The sequence below is a fragment of the Haliotis rufescens genome, unplaced genomic scaffold, assembly GCF_023055435.1.
Source record: "Haliotis rufescens isolate VD_foot unplaced genomic scaffold, xgHalRufe1.0.p SCAF_2, whole genome shotgun sequence".
NCBI classification, from domain to species: domain Eukaryota; kingdom Metazoa; phylum Mollusca; class Gastropoda; order Lepetellida; family Haliotidae; genus Haliotis; species Haliotis rufescens.
The window spans coordinates 76960844-76988821 of NW_025963890.1; the positions used below are offsets into that span (position 1 = coordinate 76960844).

Consider the following 27978-nt stretch of genomic DNA (forward strand, 5'->3'; position numbering starts at 1 on the left):
CGATAATGTTAAATACTACGGTTATAACTACAGTCTGTTTGACTCCAAATGAGAAAGATGAATTGCAAAAGAACTCGAAATGCAGAAAAGTGTATGAAACATCAATATGGTACTTGACCACGAATACCCTGTACCAAACAAAATCTGAATTTTGTTTATTTTAAGACCCATGACGGATGAAGTTCTTTAAGAAACTATCATGTAATTTTGTATAGAAATGTGAACATGACACGTAGGGGGACAAACCGTGGAAGGAACAGCGCAATCACGGTCTGCACGTGCTACACAGTGACAGTGTTCATTCAATAACAAGATGCTGTACTCAGAACATGTTAAACAGTTTATGTTGAATGTGTATGATTTCTTTAGAAGTGAAGCAGAAAGAACAAAGCCTTTTTATGCAATTAATACATTCTTGAAACGAGCTTCAAAAGCTCTTTGTATGTATAGGGCTGTGTTGTGTGAATGGTCTGACATTGTTCGTCTCCGAAATCATTACCTTCGTACCATCAAGCAAAAACGTGAAGAAGGATATGAGCCCGTCTTCTTAGATGAGACAATGTTAAATGCGTCACCCACAGCCAGCAGTTAGTGGGTACCCACTGGTGACTATAAGGAGTCTGGTAGAAAGTTACCAATGGGAAAGGGTGAAAGACTCATAGTTCTCCATGCTGGTTCTGCTGGTCAGGGTTTTCTCCCAGACTGTGACCTCGTCTTTAGAGCCAAGGTCAAAGACAACAGGGACTACCACACAGAAATGAACGGCAATGTATTTCTGGAGTGGGTGAAAGATAAATTAGTCCCTGCTTTGCCTACCAAGTCTCTCATTGTCGTGGACAATGCACCGTATCATAGTGTGCAGGATCCAGAAAGCAAGACTCCACACAGCAAAAAAAGTGTAGGTTTCCGTCTTCCGGAAACCTTCCGGATACCTACCCATTTTGGATCCGGCCCGGATACCTTCCGGAAACCTTCCGGAAACCTTCCCCCAAAAAATGTCAAAATTTGGGGGGTGCATTTTGTTCACTTAAGTGTGAAACACATAGAAAAAATAACTTGAAAATACCAAGCAATTTGAAGGTTGCTGAAGGCATCTGGAAGGTTTCCGGAAGGTATCCGGATGCAAATTTTCTTCATGACTTGCTTCTGGTAAAAAATGTTAGCCTGTGCATTACAGGTAGCTGTTGTAATATTCTGGGTTACTTTAATGGTAAATATCCTCCTAAAATATGTTTGGAGAAGACAATTGTTCAATTTCATATATTGTCCTTTTCAGATGTTAATGCTATTTAATGAACAAACATCAGTTCTCGTATAATGATATCCTTAAATTTCATGTCCAGACTTCCAGTTTGTACTGAGAAAAAGAAAAGGTCATTGACAATGTGCTCACTTGGGCCTTTAGTCCTAGTGAGATGATAATAAGACTATTTGTAACGTAACATGTACTTGTTATATCCAAAATACTAACTTCATTGAAATTTGCCTACCCTAGTTTTATGGTACTACAGTAAGCTCTTCCTCAGTTACTGTGAATTCTATTATTAAAAGGGATTGAGAGTTAATTTGACACTGGAGTTGTAACCACTGCACATATATGTGTATTCAAATAATATAACAACTATGTGCTTAATACTTCACAAATATCTCCAGAAATAGGCATTTTAGTTATAATTGCAGAAATACTTTATGAATGACCCCTTCACTATTGCCTTGATCTTACACTTCAACCCTTCAAGAGTTATCACTTTTGAGTGTGAATTTGACCTTCAATATCAGTGATAAATATTTCAAAAACATTTCAAAGAGCTATCCAGCACATAAACCAAATATGCAGTCCTATGGTAGAATGCAACATATCATTGACCAAAATATGGAAGTAATGTAACCAGTATATGTATAAGAGTTACTAAGACTTCTGCAGAAAAGGCAATTTAGGGGAAAATGTAGTATATATAGATCACACACGACCTTTTTCCAACTTCGACCCCTGTCCAAAGGAAGAGTTAGACCACAAACAAACTTTTTGTTTGGTTGTGACTTTGACCTTTGACATAACAGATCAATGTGTCATCAGACGTTTTCAGAGCAAAGGAAACATGTGTTATTTATCTTGAGATGCCCAAGCAATGCATGGTTTCATAAGATAAGTGTGGCTATTAAACTGAGGCAAAATCATGAAACATCCCTATTTACACAGCTGGCAAATGAAACATAAGCAACAATCAAATTTCTTTTATTCATATACCTATAGTATATCGCACATTGAACAGTGTTCACATGATGGTTCCTGATGCAGTATGCAATTTCATCCTATTCTTCAATACTCATAACAGAGTGTGATAACTGTTCGCTTGACAGTACCTACGGATTATGTTCACCAGTTCAGAGAACTTACTTTCCCTCAATCCTCCTTTTCTTTCTATATTGCCATGGATGAACAGGAACCAGGATGAGGGGATACCAGTTAGACTCTATCTCTGCTGCATTGTGTTAGTAGAATTGTGAACTTTCCATTTGGTGTTTGGGTCCACATTTATCATTCCTTTCAAGTGTTTACCATATGGCTCAAGACAAGAATTTCCTGAATGTCCTGGAAGAATTCCACTCCAGCTTGGCATTGGTTGGTCTTCTCACATTAGCCAGACCAGCCTTTGTGTGTCCCAGTACCATTTGGCATACAACTTCTCGGTCGGCCTCCATTGAAATAACAGGACCCTCGCCATCGCTGTCTGCAAATCACCTCTGATATCTGAAGGGGTGCAGCCTCTGTTGAGACTCCCTTGTCTCGTCCTTCCAGACTGTCAACCTGGAGTACTCATCCAGGGATCTCAAGCAGGACTTCAGTTTCTGCAGCATTATGTAAAAAGATTTTAGCAATCAAAAAGATGGGTTGCCACATGTACTTACAGATAGAAGGCAGCAAAATCACTTAAGTTGTCATATGTGAGTCTTGTTATATGCTAAACATAATAAGATAATCACATCTCAAATCTCAACCAGACAAACCAGTGACTAATGTTATGAACTCGGTCCAGACAAACCGATGATAACTATTATGGACAATATCCCAGATCACTGTGGTATGATTACATGCGATCAATGAGCCTACTCAATCACTACCTTATCTATTAATTAGGCTTGGAATGCTGGGAATCTTTTTAAGAGATGTCATTTAGTGATTGTTTCAACTCATCAACATGGAAAAATATATATTTACAATCCTTGTCATATAGCCAAACTATTGCTGGATGCAGTGTTAAATAAATGAGTTGGCTTTAACACTGCTTTGAACAGTATTCCAGATATATCACCGCATGTTAGCTTGATGTGGGAAGAAAGCCCTAAGTGATGCAGGTCTTTGATGAATCCCACGAGCATGTGTATAATGCTGACAAACCTAGCAACATAATCGGGGAGAACCAGGATTTGAACCCATGACTATAGGTTTCTGCTAAGCCCAAGAGATGCAACTCTGCACAGAAAATTGTAGTGCCTCAGATAATAGGACATCCGTGCCCACAACGATAAGGAACAAACTGAAGACATATTTGCAAAATAACCATATGAACCAAACAGAATAATCTCAAAATATTTACCACTCACTGTTGCTCTTCTATGGTCTTTCTTTGCATTGATGCTGCACAGATGACTGTCTCTTTTATTCTACAAACATAAGTAGCATTCACATCACAGAAAAATGTCCAAACTGTACATGTTGTACATTTGATTCAAATGAAAAGACCCCGGTTGTGATTCCGACTTAGAACTACCCTAATCATAATAAATCATGTCAAACATTCAGAGATGACATTTATCCCCATATTTAACAAATGTCAAAACAATATTTTGACAACAAAGTCAGGGTCATTCAACACATACATTACATAGGAAATAACTTGTTCGAGGTGAATATCATTCCATGAATTATTGCCAATTTTTTTTGAAATGCAGATTAATGCAATGCAGTATTTACTTTTATTTCTCGGCTATTTGTTTGGCTTTTCCATGGCACTGTTTTGACAGAGATCTAACCTTGATATGACACTTTGTTCAGAAATGATATAAATAAGAGAATACTTTATTATTCCCGAGAAAATTTGGGTTACATTGTAAAAGCACGGAGAAACAAGCATAAGATTCATGATTTAAGTTAAATACACTCAACCCGTGAAGATTCCGGGGTAGAATAGGTCTTCAGCAACCCATGCTTGCCGTAAAAGGCCATTATGCTTGTCGTAAAAGGCGACTAACGGGAGGGGGTGGTCAGGCTCGCTGACTTGGTTGATGCATGTCATTGATCTCAAATCCATGGCTCGATGCTCATGATATCAATCACTGGGTTGTCTGGTCCAGACTCGATTATTTACAGACCGCCGTCATATAGCTGGAATATTGCTGAGTGTGGCGTTAAACAACAAACCAACCTATACACACTCATACATACACACACAAACACAACATCCAAACACGAGGGTTAGAAATTGACACTAGTCATTTTGCCATTTTAAAGGTTTTGCTATATGCTATCATTTTAGGACTAGTGGACTTAAAGTGTTAGTTCCTACCGCTGCAAACACTAATCAACTAATGAATTGGGTGGTCAGGCTAGGTTGTCATCATACTCTGAGGGCATGGATCTTTGCTCATAATAACAATCACTAGATTGCCTGGTCCATGTTCAATTATTTACAGGCTGCCATCACAGAGCTGGACTATTGTGAGTGTGATGTTTCACATTGCATTGAAATATACCATGATGAATACATGTAGTTTGTATTTATCACAAACAAAAATACTCACTCAATACTTGGTATCCTCCCTGAGGATGTCTGTGAACCTCCCCAAAAACCTTGAACATGCTGAAACAGAAAACAACTAACTTGTCTTTATCCTTTCAATGTTTCAGCATGTTCAGTGTGAATTTGTTAAAGATTGATAAGCTGTCATTATTCATTGTGATCCATATCTCACTTTCAGGCGGTTCAGGCGGTTCAGGTGGCAACACATGATTGGAATTGAATGCCACATTTTGTTTGACATGCACTTTGCCAGATTTATACCCTTGGTAACTAACCCTCATCATCAAATCCCAGCGTTATGAGAATAAGGACACGACCCTTAAAAGTCCTGCACCTGTAGCTCTTATGCAAGCCCCAATAGAAATACCATGTCACAACAAACACTTGATCATGATAATAACAAAGGGTTTCCGAAAACAACAAAACTAAAAGGCCCTTGACGTTTACAGTAGTAACATGGAGATCAGGAAAATATCTAAATCAATCCATTCCATAAGATCTCTGTATAGAAATCATGGAACATTATGTCTCGAAGCCCTGCTACGTACCTGACATCTGCAAGCTGCTCTTCCTTCCTTCGGCTGCCAATCGAGTTTTCGAAATATTTGACGTCCTCGTTGTGGATGGCTCAGGTGGATTTCGACCGGGATTTCCGCATTAGAGGTGATTGAGAACAATGTATTGATACACGAGGTAAGCATATCGCAATCAAGCATCACGGTGTACATCGATTACACGAGGTTTTAAGTGTTTGTTTACATTTGTGTTCCAAAATGGCGCCCTCGGTCATACAGGGAATTATGGGTAGACTTGCTTGTCCCGGAATAACACGAGTTGGTCACGAATGACGAGCGGTCATTTCTGCAGCAGTTACGGAAAGAGACGAGGTTGGCCGATTACCGTTCATGCAGGCCATATTGGGAGCCGCGGGGATTTCGACAGTGTGTATTAGGAAGTATATCTATGTGGTGTATGGAATATGCGTTTGCCTACCATGCCAGGCAGTGTGACAAGGGATATCCCAGCGGATGTAATATTCCTACAGCAGAAATGTTTCACAACCTCGATTGCAGGGAGCTGAAGACGTGACATATTCAGACAGAGACCATAATACATAGACTGTTATATGGTCTCCGATTCAGGTAAGGAATATGTTAATAATATTGATCACGTATTAAAGTTATTTATCTTCTGTAAGCCACTTATTCTGTTTTATATATGTTAGTTAATGTGTGATTTAATTTTTGTAGGATAAGCAATCTACCTAACTTATGTTAATCCTTGCTAATGTATATGATGTAGAAATATGTTTGCTAACTTATATTCCTTTATCTAGATACTCTAAAGTGTCTCATTTTTTTAGTTCATACCGTACCGACTAAACTTACTTTTACAGGTGTGAAGAATCAAGAACAAATTAAATGACAGGAGTTTTGCAACAGTGAACATTGTGAAGTGGAAGATAAGACATTTGAAAGGTATGGACATTTTCACTTAAACTTGTTGAAGAATACCGTGATGACAACTTTATCATGTTGGGAATTTTGGCGGTGGGGTAGCCTAGTGGTTGAAGTGCTGAAGACATAGGTTCGATTCTTGTCATGTGTATAATGTGTGAAGTCTATGTCAGGTGTCCCTTGCTGTGGTATTGCTAAAAACAGCGTAAAACCATACCCACTCATGTGGGGATTCCGGGTTGGAATTGGTCCCCATCAACCTATGCTAGTTGTAAGAGAGGGTTATACTATAAAGGGAAATAGCACCTTGCCTACTATCATGACTATTGCCTGGTGAAAACAGCAACTTGTTATTTTTTTTACCTTGGGTCTGAATATGCCCGAATACATGAAATTAAACTTGCATGGTCACTTGTAAACACAAATAACTGAGAAATTCAGACAGAGACCATAATACATAGACTGTTATATGGTCTCTGATTCAGGTAAGGAATATGTTAATAATATTGATCATGTATTATTTATCTTCTGTAAGCCACTTATTCTGTTTTATATATGTTAGTAAATGTGTGATTTAATTTTTGTAGGATAAGCAATCTACCTAACTTATGTTAATCCTTGCTAATGTTCAAAAAGGTTTACATTAAAAACTAGCATCTACTCGCCGACTCTGATTTGGAGATGCAACTAAAGTCATTGTGAAAATATAATATGCTTTGATTTCTTTGAAGTAAAATAAATGCAATTAAACTTGAAAACACAAATAATTGTTAGATGTTAATCACCTAAAAATAGTTTACATTAGAAATTAGCCTCTGCTCAAATTTACTCATGATTCTGATTGGGAGGTGCAACTAAACTTATCATTGAAAGATCACATGCTTTGAAGTCTTAAGTAGCTTTACTCAGATTAGCTCAATGTCAATCTGAAACTGAGTCTGGCGGAAATATCAAGAAACTGGACAACAGGTATACTATATATGTCATATTTATTTTAGTAAGTAGGAAATAAATAGTAATTTTATAGAAATTTCATTTATATATCTTTCGGCCAGGAATCAACATGTCTCTCCAGATAACAGACAACAATTAGTAGCCCTTTTTGCCAAAACAAGGTGCTGTTTTCGTCCGAGGAATCAGTGACATTTTGCCGAGGTGCCGTTTTAGCCTCACCCATAAGAGATAACCTAATAGATCAGGTGATCAGGCTCGGTGACCTGGTTCATGGCATCTGACAGTAACCATCTAACAGTATGGATTGATGTTCACAATATCAATCACTGGATTGTCTAGAATTCTGGGCCTACCTTTAGAATACAATACCTAACTTTTCAAACAGGTCACAGTACCCTGTGGTGTAATTCGTAGTATTCTGTTGCCTGACACACTGGCAAAACAATGCCTTGTGATGTCAGGGGTCATTGGATGTGCATATGCTCTTTTCAGTGGTCTATCGTCTCCACACGCTATGTTGTTGCATAAGTTTTAATTATTTGTTTACTAAATATTGTTTTAAACATATTTATTTCACAACTTGTGAACTGGATGGGTAAACAAGCAAAAACTTATTTGAATACCGCTCCAGAATTAGAATACAATATGATATGACAAAAGTACAGTCAAGGAATACAATTATATACATGTTCTTATAGAAACTACGTTGTCGGCGCTGTCAGGTCGCATTTTTAGTAGTAATAGTGTACTGCAATATACGGCACGGAATAGTATTATAAATTTAAGATGCTATGTAAAATCACAAAACCTATTGGATAGCTCAATGTAGTCTTGTACTGATTTAAGAATTTCTAAGTTTATTTTTGACGTCCTTTCAGGATTACCGAATAGAATTGAATTTAGATCATATCCCTTAACATAATAGTACATATTCTGTCTTAAATCATTGTAATTTGGGCATATGAGAAAGAAGTGAAGTGCATCTTCAGTGTGATGGCCACAGCTACATGCAGGATTATCTTATAAATATTGCCTGCGGATGCACATTTTATAACACGTGCTTGTTTACTTTCTATATGCTTTTATTTCATTTTTTACTTATAACAGTGGTTAAAATGATTTTAAATATAAATTGAAACTTATAATGTGCAATAAGCGGGTTATAGCTGAAACGACACCTTAGCAAAACGGCACTGACTGGCAAAATACTCGCCGAAAGCGAAAACGGCGATTATTACTTGACGAAAATGATACCTTATTTTTTTTTACCATGGTAAAATAAATGAAATTAAACTTGGATTGATAACTTGCAAAGACCAATAATTGTGAAATGTTAAAACATTAGACTTGTTTTAGACATTAGAAATTAGCCTCTACTCCAACTTATCCTATACCCGACTCAATTTATTGTGATAACATGCTTTGAAGTAAAATATATGGAATTAAACACACATCGTCTCATACAAACACAAATACATGTAGTTGTTAAACGTTAAAACAAGTTTACCTTTCGAAATTAGTCCCCTACTCCAATTTACTCACCGACTCTGATTGGCAGACACAGCTCACTTGTTGTGAATGTATTTTTCACTTTAAAGTTTAAAGTACTCAATGTCAAGCTGAAACTGTATTTAAGAATCCTAACATGGTGCTGTCAGATTACAATTTTTCACAATGGCCTTTCGATGTGTCATTTGAACATGTTGAAAGGTTTTACAAGGGATATTTGTCAGTAATAACTGATGCTATTTCTGCCCTTACATTACAACAAATAAATCCGCCAATATGGAACTATTTTATTGATATGTGGCAACAAACATACTTCAGGCTGTACAGTTTACAAATGGGTTAATATCTATGTCATCTTGTTCCTCCTTATGTCTGGGCAGTTGCTGAAAGTGTCGCCACAACTGAAAATCTTCAAATACCTGTATTTGGCTATAACTTTGACTATTTTTTTTCTGTTCCTGCCTATTATCTATTCCTGCCTCAGGTAAGGATGCAGTGATATATTTAAGTGCACACATATATCACAGATAAACTCCTGAAGTCTATGAAAGTTATTTACAAGTTATACACATAAGGACTAAGGTGGAGGATGTATTTATGTCAACTTCTTTATTATGATGATCACAACATTTCGGAGTATGTACTTACTCCTTCATTAGGTGAATATTCACAATTCTGCTCCAAATGCTTAGATCAATGCCCATATTGTCAACCATATTTGCCATTTTTATATCATATTCATGTGTATAATACATTTTATTTCTAATAATGGCGTAATTGGGACACACAAATATAAAGTAACCCAATACTTTCCTTAACGGGCGACAATGCTTGTCTAAAGAGTTGACTAACGCCATCAGGTGGCGATCAGGCTCGGTGACTTGGTTGATGCATGTCATTGATCCCAATTGTGTGGGTCGATGCTCATGATGTCAATCACTGGACTGTCTGGTCCAGACTCGATTATTTACATATAGCCGGAATATTGCTTGAGTGCGGCATAAAATAACAAACCAAATCATAAGTGCGGGATGAGTGATTTGAAATTAGCAAGTTTTATGTGACCTTCAATCACTACAACCTGATCTGAGTCTTGAAAGGATATGACTTTGATTCAGTGAAAATTTGCATCATGATAGTTTCAACTGTAGATACAGTTAATCTGGTTTTTTTTACAGTTTCTGTTTATTCAATGTATATGTTGTTCAAATAAGCTTTGCCTCTTCACCAACCCTATTCCTCTTTTGGAATAAATAGTTTCTAATAATTCAAACACCATCACTACTAATCATCCTAGTAAACACAACAAAGAAATGCACATCAAAAACGTCATTATTATTATTTCTGATCTCTGATAAATTAGAAAAAACTGTTATCCAGCAAGATACATTTCCTTGGTCCCGAGAAGCATGTTACATAGTAAACTGACTCGATAAGTTGAATAGCAGTCAGCGTGGTTGTAAAGGCACAACTGACTAAGCCGTCACCACTCAATTAAGTAATTAACAGACAATTGCAAGTACTAATACCAACCCGACACTAATTGCCCTGTTAATCCCTAGTCCACAATGAGTTGACATTGAGTTCATTTTGCTAATTAGCTGTTTTTAGAGTAGCAAGGTAATAGACATCAAAGGTGGGGCAGGCTTTGATCATGTGTTCTGTAGAAGAGATGATGTCACTTGTTTTAAGTTTATTTAGGATTAGCTACATCCCTTGATGCTACCAAGGCAGCCCTTGAGATTATCAGACAGTTTGGCTAGACACAAACTGATGTCTCCCTTGTAGCACACTATGTGTCAGACAAGGACTTTGACCACTCTGTGCAGATGCATATCAATGCATAAAGAACATTGGGTAGATGATACAACAATGCCACACAAGTCAAAGTTGGGTTTCACTGTATTTAGAAACAGATGATGGATCCAAAACTTTATGACAGTAATTGTGATTAATTTAAACTTTGCCAGGCCAATATTTTGGCAGATTTGCATGTTATTGTTAATCTTCATTTAGTTAATTTTCAAAAGAGATAGGATAAATTATAAAATATGATAATGAGTCATGAATATTTGAATTCAGATCAGAACAAACAGGGAGGGTCACCCCAAAATGTGAGAGTCTCTAGGGGAGGCTTTTGACAAAATGGACAATAAATATAAAGTGCTTTGCATTTTCTTTCAGGGAGGGTTTTGTCAAAAAATGAATACATGACCGGCCTCTTTAATGCAATATACATAGTTTTTAGTTGATGGTTCAGGTTGTACTTTTCAGTTGAATTTCTTATCACTGTCTATGATGGACTACCAATTAACGGTAGATATTAAATATCCATAATAACTTAGATAAATGCTTCTACAGTCTCATCCTAATTTGTCAAAATTTGAATTTCAACATAGCTTCCATTAATGAATTAATGAATTTGGTGAGAATATCTATTGTCTGAATTCCTAATATACTTTCTTTTGTATTTGGTGTGCAAGGGTAGCCTAGTGGGTGAAACAGTCTCTGAAACCTGGGTTCAATTCACCACATGGGTACAATGTGTGAAGCCCATAGCTGGAATATTGCTAACAAGCTGCATGAAACTATACCAACTCACTCGCTCATTATGTTGTATTTTGAGATCACTTACATGACATGTGTTTTGATAATTATGAATAGTTGCATTTATGTATTTATGTATAAGAACCTATGTAACTTAGTTTTGCATAGTCTTGTTTACCCTTCCTTACATTTTGATGTAATGCAAACATTCAAGCAAAATTCAGGTGAACCTTGTGGTATTGTTTTAGAAGACCGGATACATTTTTGTATTTTCTGAACGTTTTTCTGTTTGCAATGGCTTATTTACATGTTCAAAGATTGGTTAAATATCAGTTGCAAGATAAATTGTCAATACCTCACTGTTCGAGAAAACAACTTTAAACATTTGTAAATATGTGTGTGTTTCATAACTTTTGACTAACAAGTTTCTAAAGATGTTATGAAATGTTTCAGGTACCTGGATTTCACAATCTGACACCAGCTACATTTCAGAAGATCTTGCTCACACAATTCAGACAAGGGACTCGCCGGATGATGAACAGTACTCCTGATAACAACCAACAGATTCACCTCAGAAAGTGATGATTCTGAATGAATAATGCCACACCAGTGTTACTGTAGGTGGTTTTATTATGACACTAATGAAGTCTGAATGAATTTATGCCAAAGCACTGTGACTATGTCCAGTTTGTGTACACCGATGCTGACTATACAAATCTGAATGACTTTTGTGGTTTACTGCAGAAACATAATTGACTTTAGATATTCTTCTTCAATAAAATTCTTCTGAGATTTGACTAATTTGTTTATTTAGAAAATGGCATAGAAGCGTCTGTTCTGTAAGGCCTTGCAAACGCCACTGGTTACTTTATGCTAGTTCCTCTTCTTGCTTGATCAAATTTCAATTTGTGATATGTACCAATGAAATGCCATGTAATCAATGAAAAAGATTTTTTTCCAAAAACATGATTTGTTTTGCTTCATTAGCATGAAGAATTATAATACTGATCAGCCATAACATAGGTGCTGAACAAATATAAAATGTACTAATGCCCTGAATGTTTTCCTACTATAAATACAGCTCACTTAACAACAGTTGTAGTTCCACCTTAGTAGACAAATGACATTGATATTTTTTCTGTACTTTATTTCGGTGTTTTCTATGGATGCCATTAGTCTTATGCACCAATTTGGGACAATTGTATTCTGTTTTATATTCCCATGAAACTACACTGTCCCGATATAAGTACTGATACCGTTCCAAACTAATCTGTTTATCTCACCAGGGCCAAATGGCAAAGCACATAGCCAATGACTTTCCATTTTTTTCTGAGTGAGAATGCTGTGTTGCCACTTTTAGCAATATTGCAACAATATCATGGTGGGAGACACCAGCAATAAGCTTCACACATTGGACCCATGTCGCAAAACAACTTGTGAACAATGCATGCCCACATATCTCAGTTTGAGGAGGATATTTACAACTAAAATAACACAGAATATTACAACAGGTACCTGTAATGCACAGGCTAACATTATTTACCAGAAGCAAGTCATGAAGAAAATTTGCATCCGGATACCTTCCGGAAACCTTCCGGAAACCTTCCAGATGCTTTCAACAACCTTCAAATTGCTTGGTATTTTCAAGTTAATTTTTTTATGTGTTTCACACTTAAGTGAACAAAATGCACCCCCCAAATTTGTTGTTGGAAGGTTTCCGGAAGGTATCCGGGCCGGATCCAAAATGGGTAGGTATCCGGAAGGTTTCCGGAAGACGGAAACCTACACTTTTTTTGCTGTGCCAACCTCTAATGACCGTAAAGGAGACATGGTTACTTGGCTGCAACGGAGGAACATTACCTTTCCTTCTCGAGCGACGAACCCACAGCTCTATGAAATCATCAAAACTATGAAACCTGACCCCGTGTATAAAGTTGAAAGTTACATCAAGGGTCAGGGTCACGCTGTCTTACGACTGCCACCTAATCACTGCGACCAGAATACAATCGAGTTGGTACGGGGCATCGTCAAGGGATGACGTTGGACGATCGAACACAACGTTCAAATTACGAGACGTTGAACAACTTGTAAAGGAATCCCTTGGTCGGGTAACAGTAGAAACATGGAGGTGTTGTGTGGCCACAGTCGTTGACAAGATAGAGCCACGTTATTGGTCACGAGATGGACTACGGCCAGCAACAGTCCAACCTATAATAGTGGCAGTCGGTTCAGGCACGAGCGGTTCCGACGACGAGATCTATGGCATGAGCGAGTCACATTTCGACTGGAATTATCATGAGAAGGCCCCTCTAACGCTCTTCCACTAATTTTAGTTCGTTAATACCCAAGTTAGTTGTAAGCATATATACAGCGTATATACAACAAATGGCCGGGACTAAAAAATAAGTTCGTTATATCGGTCAGTTCTTTTTAGGCGTGTTCGTTCTATACGTAGTTTACGGTAGTATGCAAGCCAGAGCAGGATGATATATATTCTCCTTTCCTACGAAATTTGTTCAATAAGTTATTTGATTCTGGATTATTCCCTCAGAACTGGACGAAAGCTATTATCCTTCCACTACATAAGAAAGGTAACAAAAATAATCCAGATAACTTTAGAGGGATATCTCTATTGTGTACAATTAGTAAGGTTTACACAAGTGTCTTAAACTCTAGACCTACAAACTGGGCTAATATAAGAAGTAAATTACCCGAGACACAAGCAGGCTTTAGACAGGGATATTCTCCTGCTGACCACATATTCACGTTGAATGCAATTGTTAACAAATGTTTATCGAAAAGAAAAGGGAAATTATATGTTGCTTGGATTTAAAAAAAAGCGTTTGATTCAGTAAATCATCTTAAACTATGGGAGTGTCTGCACGATGTAGGCTTGGGTGGAAAGATGATGAGAGCACTTAAGGGAATCTATGCCTCCGTGAAAGCGTGTGTGAGATGTAATGATAACATTTATACAGAATATTTTGATTGTCCTAACGGAGTTAAACAAGGCTGTATATTAAGCCCTCTATTATTTTCCTTTTTCATCAATGAACTGTCAAATAAAGTTTCATCACATGGGAAACACGGCGTACAAGTATTTCCTGACTTGTTTGAAATATTATTATTATTGTTTGCCGATGATGTTATTCTTGTCTCTGACACAGTAACTGGTTTACAGAACCAACTTAATATTCTTGATAACTTTGCAGATTCACATGGATTAACGGTTAATTTAGATAAAACAAGTGTTGTTGTATTTAGACGAGGAGGGCGGTTATCTGTTCATGAGAAATGGTTCTATGAAGGCAAACGTATTTCAACCGCCAACTCCTATAGATATCTTGGGTTTGTATTCTCATATACATCAAAGATGAACCAATGTGTTTCAGATCTAGCATCAAGGGGTAAACGAGCTTTAATGGAAATATTTCGCAATCTACGGAAGATTGGTTTTGTTGACACTTCAGTTTTCTTTAAAATATTTGGTACTCAGACTCAACCTATTCTTTTATATGGTGCGGAAATATGGGGCGTAGACAGATTTGAAAAAATAGAATAAGTGCATATAATGGCTTGTAAGAAGTTTCTTAACGTTGGTTTGCAAACCCCAAATGCTATTGTGTATGGGGAATGCGGTCGGTACCCACTACATGTAAATGCTATGTGTCGTTCTGTAAAGTATTGGCTAAAAGTGATTGAAATGGACGAAGATAGGATACCAAGAAAATCTTATAATATGCTTGTATATAACGACAAGTGTGGTCGTCAAAACTATGCTTCTTCTATTCTTTCCATATTATTTTCCCACGGATTTGGAGTAGTTTGGCTCAGTCAAGCTGTTGGCGACAAACCATCATTCATGAATAGTTTTAAAAACGTTTTGATAAATATGTTCTACAATCATGGAATAGTACTATCAAGGCTAGTTCTAGGTACATTCTGTATAAAGAATTTAAAAGTCTCCTGGAACCAGAAAAATATCTTTCCATTATTACTGAAATAAAATATCAAAATGTTTTGATAAGGCTTAGAGCCGGGCTACTAAGACTTAAGGTAAACGAAGGTAGATGGGCTGATATTGACTTACGTTTACGACTCTGCCCCATATGTGAAACAAGTATGGAGAATGAATATCATTTTACTTTAGAATGTGGATATTACAACGATATTAGACATCTGTATTTACCAACAACATTTTGTCATCTTCATGTAAACAATTACTTGGAAAACTATGTAAATACCTGTATTACAGCTATGAAAGAAGACGTAATTATGAAAAGCCTGTAAACCTGTAAATTTGTACCTGACATTACCTTTTTTCATGTACCACACTATTTCAAATGTATGTATTGTATATGGGCCAGTGGCCTTGGTACAAATAAAGACTTCTTCTTCTTCTTCTTCTTCTTCTTCTTCTTCTATTCCATCTGTAACAAAACTTTTCTCAGTCCACAATTAATAGTTTCTTGAACTATCTAATTAATATACACCTCCGTGGGGACACCGGGTTTAAAAAAGTGCCCATAAATCCATGCTGGTCGTAAGAGGAGACTGAATGGATTGAGAGGTCAGATTCGGTGATATGGTTATTTACGTTTAATCATACGGTTGTTCACAATATCGATAACAGGTTTGTGGTCCTGGCTCGATTATTTACAGGCCGTCGCCATAAAGCTGGAATGTTGCAGTGTTAACAAAAACAGAGAAAACATTATGAACAATAAAAAAGCCTCAACAAATACCATTACTCAATCTGCTATTGTTTATTTACTCCTAAGTTTGCCTTATACGCCCAATGGAATCTGTTTCAGGGGATAATGGACACTATTATAATTCTCTGTTGTTGACGTTATATATTTCCAAAATTGTTTTACCTAAAGAATATAGGAACAGTTTAACACGTGCAGTATTTGTTAGTAATACATACATTATGTAGCTAAGCTTAATTCTACCTTAACTAAAATCTATAAAAACCAATGTTCCAGGTGTGTTTTTCTTGGTTATTCTTATGATAACGAGCGGAGGACAAACATATTTCCATCTGTTAAACCTTCATTTTCGAAAATCTGCCTGACATTCATTTATTATGTCATGTAATGTATCTTGATTCAAGGACAGATTAAACCCAATGGCATTTAGTAAATATCTACAGTATACTGTTATTATATGATCATAAACATCCTTTCTCAACGCAATTCAACATTTATTCATTTTGTCTGAATAAGTTTGATTTATTAAACACTGATGATATGCAATCCATATAAACGAATGGTACTGAGAGAACTAAAACTCATTCCCACGTTGGACATCAATTACCCTTTTTGCCAACACCTGGTGTCATTACTGGTCCGGGGCAGTCGGGTAGCCCAGTGGTAAAATGCGTTCGTTCGTCATGACGAAGACTCGGGTTCGATTCCCGACATTGATACTGTTTTGGTGTCCCCCTGCCATGATATTGTTGGAATATTGCTAAAAGCGGCGTGAAACCATATTCGCTCACTCACTCAGTGGTCCATTCAGATTATGTTCATAGCTGTTTTGCCTTTCATTGGCGTACATATAATGATTCACAAAAGTGTTGCAAAGGTAGTTCCATTCAATGAACTGTACTTCAAGTAAATGTTCAGTGTACTTGAATGACGTTATACAGACAAGCCGAATGTTTTAAACATATACAGTTTCTGATATTGAAATCATACAATGCATTTAGTTGTTCAATGTTCAGAATTTTCAAAGCAATTGCAAACACTGTTTTTCGCGTGGCAACTAATGGCATCAATAAATACTATATACGGTGTAAACCAAGATCTAGGTTCGGGCCATAGGAATACGGTGCGTAGCTTGGTGGCCCGAAGGTATGTGAGTGTTCTCGATACTCCACGGGAAGCCCTGTTTGATTCTGGCAGTGAGGGGAAGGGCGCTACCTTGCTGAATGAAGTATGGGCGCAAAAACACAACGTGGTTTCTCGGACCAACTGCCTTAGGCCAATTGCTCCTAATATTAGGCTACCTCTCGCCTCGGAAGCACCGAACGTGTGCACTGATGCCTGCTGTGGAACATTGGAGGCAATATATTGACGTTGTGGTTAACATTGTCTGCTTTGACAACAATCTGTGCACATGGCTGATCTTGTTCGTCTCTCTGCAGCTTATACAAGGCTTTTTAACCATCAGTCTGAATGCCACAGAGGCGTGTTAAAGGGCCAATCTGCGGATTTCTATGAAAGTGGTATTAAAAGCCTGAAGGACAAATGGAATAAGTGTATTGAGGTGAATGAAGATTATATTGAAAAAATAAAAGTGCAAAAGATATTCTGCGACTTGGTCTTATATTGAAGTTGCAACACTTATTGAACGCCCCTCGTATGCCACTTAACGAAGCATCGTTAGTAAGTGTTAGTTAATTTGTAAATGTTCCGAATTTCCGAATTTTGTAAATACTTGTTAGCAATTGAGGATATGCAGATTAAAATCTTACTTAACTTAAAATCTTATTCACATTTCAATTTTTTTAAAAACAACCTGGGCATGCAATCTTGGAATTAGTAACTGAAATACATATTAAATATTCTTCAGAAATTAAACGTAAGCTTGAACGTTACGTTGAATGACATATTTTTTAACTTTGGGATAAATCACCATACCAGATTTGCCGAATGTTTTGTTTTAAACATTGTGTTGTCAAAACGAGAACACTGTGTTATCAGCAGGTGATTGGGCAAACCATCCATCACCAATAATAAGGAAAGGGTTCCACCACACTATCAGTCAAATAAAGCCTCATTATCAATTGTAGCATGCGTTTATGTTGAATCTAAAGAGACTGATTATGAAATGTTTACTTAACTTTCTTTGCAATGAGGTCGACAAGGAGTTATGAGAAACTCACCGAATTGCCTGACGCAAGCATTTTGAATAGGGCAACGCTCTTCCCAACCATGAAACCTCACCACCCTGATACCATACACCAGGAACACTAGTACTCTGTTCATGGCATTGACTGATGTACGGTAATGTATATATATATAGACGTTATCACGGGAGTGTGTTTGGGCATGGTAAATATCCTCCATTATATGATAAATATATTTATCTGTCAGGAGGTCACAAGCGGTTCACCGTAGAGAATGACTTGTTGTGGCGTTCTCCCTTTTGTGTGTCGTCGAGTGACATAAGCCGCCTGATTTATTTGCATATCAAATATTAATGCAATGACAAGTCAATCCGACGAACTGTGTTAAACGTTACGCTCACTGCACATCTATTGAGCTTGTTTATACTTTTGAAATGTAACTCCTAGAGCCACAAAGCTTCGGATCGTATCTAAGGATACAATGTAAGACAGTTGGGTAAGGAATGCATATCACTCACAGAGTGAGGTTGACATCACGACAGTGGTAGGTGAAGTCGCAAGGACGATGAGTTGTAGTCGACGGACTGCTTATGATTTACAGACGCGTCTACAGCAAACGGGTACCACCGCTGATCGCCCTCGGCCTGGTCGACCACGTGTGACGTCACATGCAGAGGATCGCCAGATTGTCTGACGACACCTCCGTAACCGATTTTTGACGGCTACTTCAACCAGAAATGAACTGTTTAGGGGTAGACTGAATTGGAATCAAGTCGTCTTCAGTGATTAATACCAATTTAATCTTCGATTTTCTGATGTTAGGGCGCGGGTGTGGAGGCGCCGTCATGAACCAGTGTTGTGTACAGGAAGTTGACAGATTTCGAGGCTTAAATGTCATGGTGTGGGGTGTCCTCTGTGGCAATGCACGTTCCAGGTTTCTTGTCATCCATGGCAGCCTCAACGCTGCTGCTTACCGCGACCATGTACTGGCACCAGAACTTCTGCCTTTTATGGCAGCACATGGACCCGGTTTGATCTTCCATCACGACAATGCCAGACCCCACACAGCAATTTTGACAAGGAATTTCCTTCAGAATGCGGGAGTCAACGTCATGGACTGGCCGTCAAGGTCTCCCGACCTCAATCCCATCGAACACGACTGGGATGCTCTTAGCAGAAGTCGGCGCACTCTCCAGAACCAACCACAGAATTTGCAAGATCTTGGCACCATTTTGCAGCAACAATGGCGTCGTCTTCCCAATCATCACAAGCATCACAAGGTCCATGCCGAGGCGTTATGTGGCAGTTGTCAACGCACATGGTGGCCATACACGCTACTGAACTTGTGTGCCATCAGATTCTCGTGCTTGAGACTTAAACTGTTGACACTGCAAACACGAAAACGTCGTTTTTTCCGTAAATGGTCATTCGACGGAAAAACGACGTTATTTGGACGTTTTCAAACCATCGTTTTTCCGTCCAAATAACGTCGTTATTTGACATCGGAATTTACTGGGAGAGAACGATAGCGTTAAGCTCCTCCCTTTCTTGATTGACATTGTCAATCAAGCAACAGCGTCTACCGGTATTTCTACTTCTCAGATTTCATTTGGTCAGTCCCCGCGTGTTAGATTACAGGCCCGCGTTTGACGCTGCACTCGAAGCGCTTAGCGGAAGTACTTAAATCAATCGTTCTGCGCATGCGGATTTCTTAATGCCTTGACCAAATTTCCGTTCTGTGCATGCGCGATTTCGCGTATTGTTTCCTAGATTTAATGTCACCACTATTTGACAATGGTTCATAAACACAGTCACGTGAAGGTTCGGAATCGTAACGAGTAACTCCATTTAAATTGAAGAGGATTCCAAGTGATATGGGAGATTCCAAGATGAAACTATTCTATGGCCATTTAGGCTGCCACCCAAACCGATCTAAACGGGACCCGATAGCTTATTGTATGCTATATAGTTATATGGAAGTGGACAAGAACTATACATTGTATTCCGGCCGATTGTTCTTGCATTTACTTATAAGTCAGGAAAATGGACTTAAAAGGGGAGTTGTTTAATGTAATTATTTTAATTATTAAATGTTGCCTATACACTAATCTGGACGAACTTCTCATTGTTATGTTTATGTCATCCTATATACTATTAGTATGTTACCGTTCTAAAGTCAACCTCTCACATAACATTATATTGTTCATAGTATCAAGTTTAATCAACAATATCAAGAGCAGCGATTTAAACCACTGAAACACCCAAACACAAGGCTGTTATCAAGCGCTAGTGCAGACGTGATGCATCGTAAAAACTGTATCGTGATGTCTTCAGAAATTCAATTATACTACGAGATAGTACGGCTAACGCTAACTCACCGGTGGAACAAAGACAATATCGCTGATACAGATATAACGTATTTGAATGTTAATACTAAAGACAAACAATCGTTAATTTTGCAGTGCCGATATAACACGTATACACGTTTATTGTTAACTTTCATCAGTTTCGCTCTTCATTTTAATAACTTTGTTTTCACATATATATGTAGCAATACCCGACAAGCAAGTCATACATAATTATGTATGTTTTCAATCTTGTACTGACTTACTCTGGTGTTAATGAGCGAAGTTTATTGGCTTGTTTGTAAAACCCCGTTTTTCTTGTAATCCTATTATTACTTAGTTTAATTCTATCTAATGACACTCTGTTCTCTGGATCATGGCTCCGTGACTATCCATAACAATTAAGATGAACATTCAGTTCAAGTAAATGAATGAGTTTGTTTTGACGCTACAGTCAGTCAAAAAACCAATGCTGTGAGGTTTGATAACACACTTCTACCAGGTCGAACATCGTGGATCCTCATTTTCTGCCTAAAGAGAATCATAGTTCATAAGCTAATCCATCTGCGAATACCCTCCCACTCAAGATGACCTTACTTGTTGCTAAATCTATCATCTATCCCCCTAATCTCACCCGCCCCCACCCCCCACACGCACGCACGCACGCAAACACGCACACACGCACACACACACACACACACACACACACACACACACACACACACACACACACACACACACACACACACACACAAACAACTGACCTAAATAACCTGGACAGGAAATACTGCTGATAGCCTCTGGTCAACTCAGCCGCGCCACCGCAGTATGTTCGTCCAACTCTGCAGGGGGCATTCTCAGTGGCTTCAACCGCACTGAAATGTTTTCGCATTGCATCCAAGATGGTGGACAAGTGAAATCGTATCAAATTTGGCAATTTTAGGTCCTATCTCTTTTTTGATTACCCAATAAAGTCAATTCATAGTTACACGGTTGTGAAGAAGGTTACAACTGTATAAGACTTATTCATCTCATTCCAAAAAAGCTACTCGCGCTCACATAAAGTTGTAGTTATTATGTCACTGTTTTATTTCTTTAAAAATATATTACATGTTCAACAATAACAATTAAGATGAACATTCAATTTCCGATATAAGTAAATGAATAAGTGTGCTTTACGCCACAATCAGTCAAAAACCAACGTTGTCCGGTCTGATGACACACAATCTACCAGGTAGCACATTGTGTACACCCTATCCCCATTGAAGTCTCCACTGTGGGTATTCCTTGGGACGAAAAGGCCCCATGTATCTAGGAATTTCATCAATACATTCATGCGCGGCATTCTCTGCCTAAAGAAGATCATATAGTTAACATGCTAATCCAACTCGAACTACGATCCCGCTCAAGATGAATGTTTTATGTAGCATCCAACAGGCCCACATTTACGCACGCGCGCACGCGCACACACATATTTGGATTTACCAATCCCTGAATTGAGAAGACGTGCGTTACGAAGCTCCTCCAAGTCATCATCACTATCCGTATATGTCTGTGATATCATTACCCATCCAAAGCCGAATATACATTTATTGTGTTTTCTTGACAACAAATGTTATAATTGGGATAACACTTTCTTAGTAAAGTACAGATTCTCGTACTTTCTTGGGTTGAGCCCCGTCCGGGATTTGAACCCACACTGTGAGTGAGGCACCCAATCGCCAGAACACAAAGTTGGCGATCTAACCCAGCCACCGAACCAACAATGTTAGTCCAGATGACGTATACTTCGTGTACTCCTCTGACAAGAGAAAAATGGCACGGCTTCTATGACCGAAAGCTTTGAACCAACAATGCCTTGAAGAAAGTGGTCAACAGTAACACACATTATATTTGGATACCACTTTCTCAGTAAACTACATATTTTTAGGGTGGAGATAATAGACGTTGATGGTTGATTATCAATGGACAAATTAAAGCCAAAACTTAACTTATGAATGATTGGTAATGGGAAATGGACAATGGGCAAACGGGAGGCGGGGTAATCAGCACCATGCCAGTTATCTGTTGGCTTCCCTTGTTGCGTTCCCTTCTTTGCTATCTTTTTACTTTTGTTGTTCTTACAGGTACAAATATATGTTCTCTGCCTCATAGCATTTAATAATATGCACCTGATGAAGGAGAAAGTATATATTCCGAAACGCAGTGTTCCTCCGTTGACATCCATAAATAGTTTTCCTTGTGTGTATCAGTTCTTAATGCCCTTCAAAGACTCAATCTAGCTTTGTTTTTAAATGTGGTGATATTTGCGTAGAATATAATATGGTCATGCCTATATACATTTGGGTCTTTGTCTACATAAGCATTTAGACATACAATTTAGAGCTAAGGACATTGCTAATTTCTGCAGGCATGAAGTACACGTCATAGCAAGCTGTGATCTTTATTCATACTTTAGATATTCGTAATGGAGATCTGTAACTGAAGTTTACCGTAATCTTCCGCAACTCTCACCTCCTGACCAGTTGAACGTCTTAGTGCATTCAGATGCCATTGTAAAATTCCAGGCTGCCCCTCTTTCTGTGATGTTTTGACGGATGAAATCTATTGCGTTATAATAATCGCTGTTTGCTGATATATAATATGTACATGTTGTAAAATATTTACGATATTTTAAACGTGTAATTCGATGCATATGCAATGCAATGTGAACATAAGTGCGGATGCACGAAGGCGGTTATAGTCATAGTTATACTGCGATGGATGTAGGGGAATGGTAGGGAGGGTGTATGTATGTACGAAAGCACGAATACCGATACATGAGGGCGGATATAGTTATAGTTCGATGGATGTTGGGGAATGGTGGGAGGATGGATTATGTATGAAAGCATGCGCATGGATCCATGATGGCTGACGTAGACATAATGGTGGGGAAAGAAGAATGTGATGTGTGTGTGTGTGTGTGTGTGTGCGTGCGTGCATGCGTGCATGCGTGCATGCGTGCATGCATTGTGATACGAGGGTTGGCGAACATGTTGTCAGATGATTGTGTGAGTAAGTTAAGCGGTTGAGGATGTGGCAGGTATGAGTATTGATACATGCAGACTTGGGGTTGGGGGACTGGTTGTGCCTGTACTGAGGTCTTTTGTTTCACTCACTTATAGTGTTTTCTTTCACTCAAATACTGTTTTACGCGTTTTAATGACTGCAACTGTAGTGACTCAAAGGTCATACTTGCCGGGCATTCAACATATCTACCCCAACTACATACGTAGCCATTTGTATGGTGTACAGTTCTTCTTCTACCTCTCACACACACATACACATACACATACATGTTTCAGCTATAAAATGTAAAGATCATAGATTAGCTTTAACCAAATTAAGACTCAGTTGCCATAATCTGGAGATTGAAAGAGGCCGATACACTAACACGCCTGTCGACCAGAGAATATGTAAATTATGTAACCTAAATAAGATAGAAGATGAGAAACACTTCCTTTTGTACTGTCCAAATTATCAGAACAAAAGGCAGATACTTCTTCGAACACTAGACCTCCAAATCTGCCAAAATGATAATAAAATCCGAGCAAATATCCTGAACCCCTGTCCAGAAAGAGCAAAATATGTTTCACAAACTATCTCCGACATGTTTATTAAAAGAACCTCTCTTATAGACAACATCAAGTCATGACCTTATGATTATTATTATGTCTTATCTGTACAGTATCAGCATCATTAAAGTACACGCTGCCAGCCTCCTCATGATATATATATATAAATGTTTATACACTATGAATGAAAATTTATGTAATATTTATATATATAATGTACATTATGTATATATACCTCCCATGTTGATAGTTATATTTATTCCATATGTAGATAGTTTGTACCCTGCCCTACGAGGGTGTTCCGTACAATACAATTCTTGATTCTTGATACACACACACACACACACACACACACACACACACACACACACACACACACACACACACACACACACACACACACACGCACGCGCGCATTAATTGTTTTATTTAATGTATCTTCGAGAGTCAGTAAGAAACTAGAAATAACTGCCTTTGTTCTGTAAACCTCACCAAGTTTCAGCTTTCGCCTCTTCCTTTGTGGACTGAGGTTTCACATTTGTAAAATGATCTCTCTTATCTGTCTGTACCATCAACTTAACTGCCCTCACCCCCTGCAGTTTTCCCGTCCTATATTGCCAAGCAGGTGACCCACAAGGAGGAATACCGCCCTCCCTCAGTCCAGTGATACTGTGCCTAGCACAATATGTTGGGGATACGTAGCCTTGCTGTGGGCAAACATTTTGTAACAATTTGGCAAACTTTGATATGTAAACAGCAAATATTATTCAGTTTTATTTCAACAAAAACGGAAAAAATCGGATCCTACTTATTTTGTGGATACCATAACAATAAATCAAGCCAATAGATCGTTTGAGCTGGCATGAATATAAAAAATAATTAGCAAGTCGATAGTCATAATTCCCTCTGTTGGTCCCACGTGAAATGTTGTTCATGAATAGAATAGATGGCTGATAGACGTTCGACCGAATAATATCATTTGCTAACTTCAACTGTTCATCTAATTTCCATGAATGTATGTTATATAGTTCATATGTTCATGGGCTTCTTCACTGAATGTATAGTGTGGAGGACTACTTCACTTGAGGATAAGTAACATAAATAATGATGATAATTATGATAGTATTGCCATTATTATTCCTTCAGATTATTAAAAAAAAGTTATTATGCTTTCATAGAGAGAAAGAGGTATGGAGATTGTGAGATTATGTTTAGCATCGGAATTGTTAACATCATTCTTAAAGATATTATGTTTTGTTTGTTTGTTGTTAAATGCTGCACTCAGCAACGTAAGGATATTAAAACATTACATTTAGGTTCAGTTGTATTTTTATATTTGTATTATTTTGCAAATGTTACAGAGACCTGATAAGGGATATATAATAATGTATAGTCGCTATTCTTAAAGTAAGAATATGTTAGATTTATCAACCAGAAATATTGCACACAAGAGGATAATCATATTTCATGACACTATTCAACGTCGAAGTCAACGATATTTGTGTATGTTATTGCTACATGACACGGATACGTCATGATAAAGCAATTAGAAATTGGCATTTGATGATATAAGATAGCTACGCGATAAATCACAAAGAACAAAGAAGGAAGCGATATTTATTTCACGATAAAACATTGTTCTATCATGACGCCATTTATTGAGATTCGAACATGCACTCGCAACTTGAAAAGAAAGATTTGTAAATTTGACCTTATTTTTGAGAGGTATGTGTCCAGTGAGTTGTTCCCAATAAATGTTGCTGGAGAATCCGAAAATGAGAGTGATATGACAATCGGTATTGGGAGAAAAGGTACAGATGATTGACGAGAAAATTGTGAGAATATGCGGGACCAAACTCAAATCCTAAAATGGATTTATCTAGCATGGCCGCTGTCGGATTCTATTCAAGGAATCATCATTATTTAAGTACGGGTAAATATTGTAAAGCGTGTATTTTTTCCTAATTTAACACCCTAAAAGAGGCTGTACGTAATGTTGATATCTCATATAGAAATAAACGAGTCTCGGTCGTTGTTTATCGTACAATAAACAACTCCCACTCGTCGTTTGTTTCTTAATAACATGACCATATACACTAACATTATATCTTTTCATGTTTATCGGTCAACAAAAGCGACATAAGAATTTCCATTATCATGAGAAACCCTTGCCAAAAGTAGCGCCAACTGCACCATTGCGACAACATCAGGAGCATGTTTCATGATTCATCATAATAAATGATGACATTGGATGCTCGCAAAAACGCGAGCTCATTCCGATCCACTAGTTGCACCCGCCACAAACACATCCAAAGGCAAGCCAATTGTTCACCCGAAAAGGCAGAGAATTGCATCTGACATCATTTTTGTCATTGATACGTCAAACCTGGTAGTGACGTCTACACGTCCAACACAAAGCCCAAGCCAGGACCCAAATCCTTCAAACCCGGCCAAAGTTGATTTAATTACATACATTTCCCCCTAACCTTAAATAATCTATACTAGTTCTGAAGTAAATCGTATTTACCCGTATGAATCGTCTTATGTTATTTATTGCCGATAAACAGAATATGCACACTTTCTGAAAGTACTGTGTGTGATAAGTCACGCACCAAACCTATACTCTCGATATACATGCTGCCCTAACTTAAAAAAGAATATTGGGTTAACAAGATACGTATATTAAAGTACCATGCTTTCCTGATGTGCTCTCATTCTAATTTGAAATAATGGCATAAATAGTTACCACTAATCACGAACATATTTGAATATGTACAACATCTATACTTACTTATCTTTATACTTAAAGGCATCAGGTTTGTCTGTCATAAGACCCCGAAACAAATATGTCCAACACAGCCCAATATTTGGCTCTTGGCTCCTTGTTCTTATATTTTATAAGTATTGTTTAAACAACTGTTTTTTTCTGTAAAGTATGTTCATTTCAGAAATTAGATGTTATTCTAGCATTAGGTCTGTGGTACGTTTACTGCATCAGCATTACATTAAAACGATATTACATTATATAAATCCATACAGAGGAAATACTTAACATTTATCTTTTAAGGAAGAGTGCAGGACGACTTGCTTTATACATATAAATGTGGACATATATGTATGGACATTTGGATGATATTGCGATATTGGTTTCCAACATACAAGACTGACCATGAAATTATGACTTGAATTTGGACCTGGCTTTCTGGTGTGATGTAACACCCCAGAATCTCCGGTAGAAAAAGGGCTCAAAGCACGAATTAAGATCACGAGATGATACTGATGTATGCATCTGGACATATATTTGCGTAGTATTACTACCTTAATTCATCAGTATATATGTATTTTGCATAAAAGGATATTATAGGATCGACGCTGACATGCGCATATAACCTATTCACCAGTGCTGTAATATTTCATTTCTTCTGACACATATCGACACGAGAAATTATATTTAAATTTAAAAGGAGCCCAAGTGGGATAGAAATTTGAGTCTGAACCTGTTGAACAATGTTTGTTTCATTTTGGGCTATAGCATTGCCCTAAGGCCTGGGCGGAAGGGAACACCTGTTTGCACCCATCAGATACCAATCACAACTTCTCTCTCCAAACGAAAACAAAATACGAAAAATGTCGGAAGTGTATCCTTCTAATTTTCTATTTAGATACATGTTTTAACTTTAAAGTAATTATATGTATCTCATGTATTATTGGTATCTGTGATGCTGGTACCGTTTTGTTGCCATTGTGTAGCTTTTGTGGAGTTATTATGAATATCAAATACATGCCTTGAAATATGGACTTGTGAAAGAACTCATCATTGAATCATTTGCAATAAAATTTTAAATTAATGCATATACCATTTACTTGGCGTGTATGGACATATTATCCATCTAC

General features: G+C 37.7%; 1 protein-coding gene and 1 long non-coding RNA gene across 2 annotated transcripts in view; one reads left to right on the forward strand and one right to left on the reverse strand.

The window, feature by feature from the left end:
* LOC124125410 (multiple epidermal growth factor-like domains protein 10) overlaps positions 1–27978 on the reverse strand; it is a 344612-nt gene that overhangs the window by 257443 nt on the left and 59191 nt on the right. The window lies entirely within an intron of this gene.
* On the forward strand, positions 5717–12194 carry LOC125382148. Its single transcript, XR_007222370.1, has 3 exons — positions 5717–5944; positions 6199–6280; positions 11723–12194. It is a non-coding gene; the product is annotated as an uncharacterized LOC125382148 (long non-coding RNA).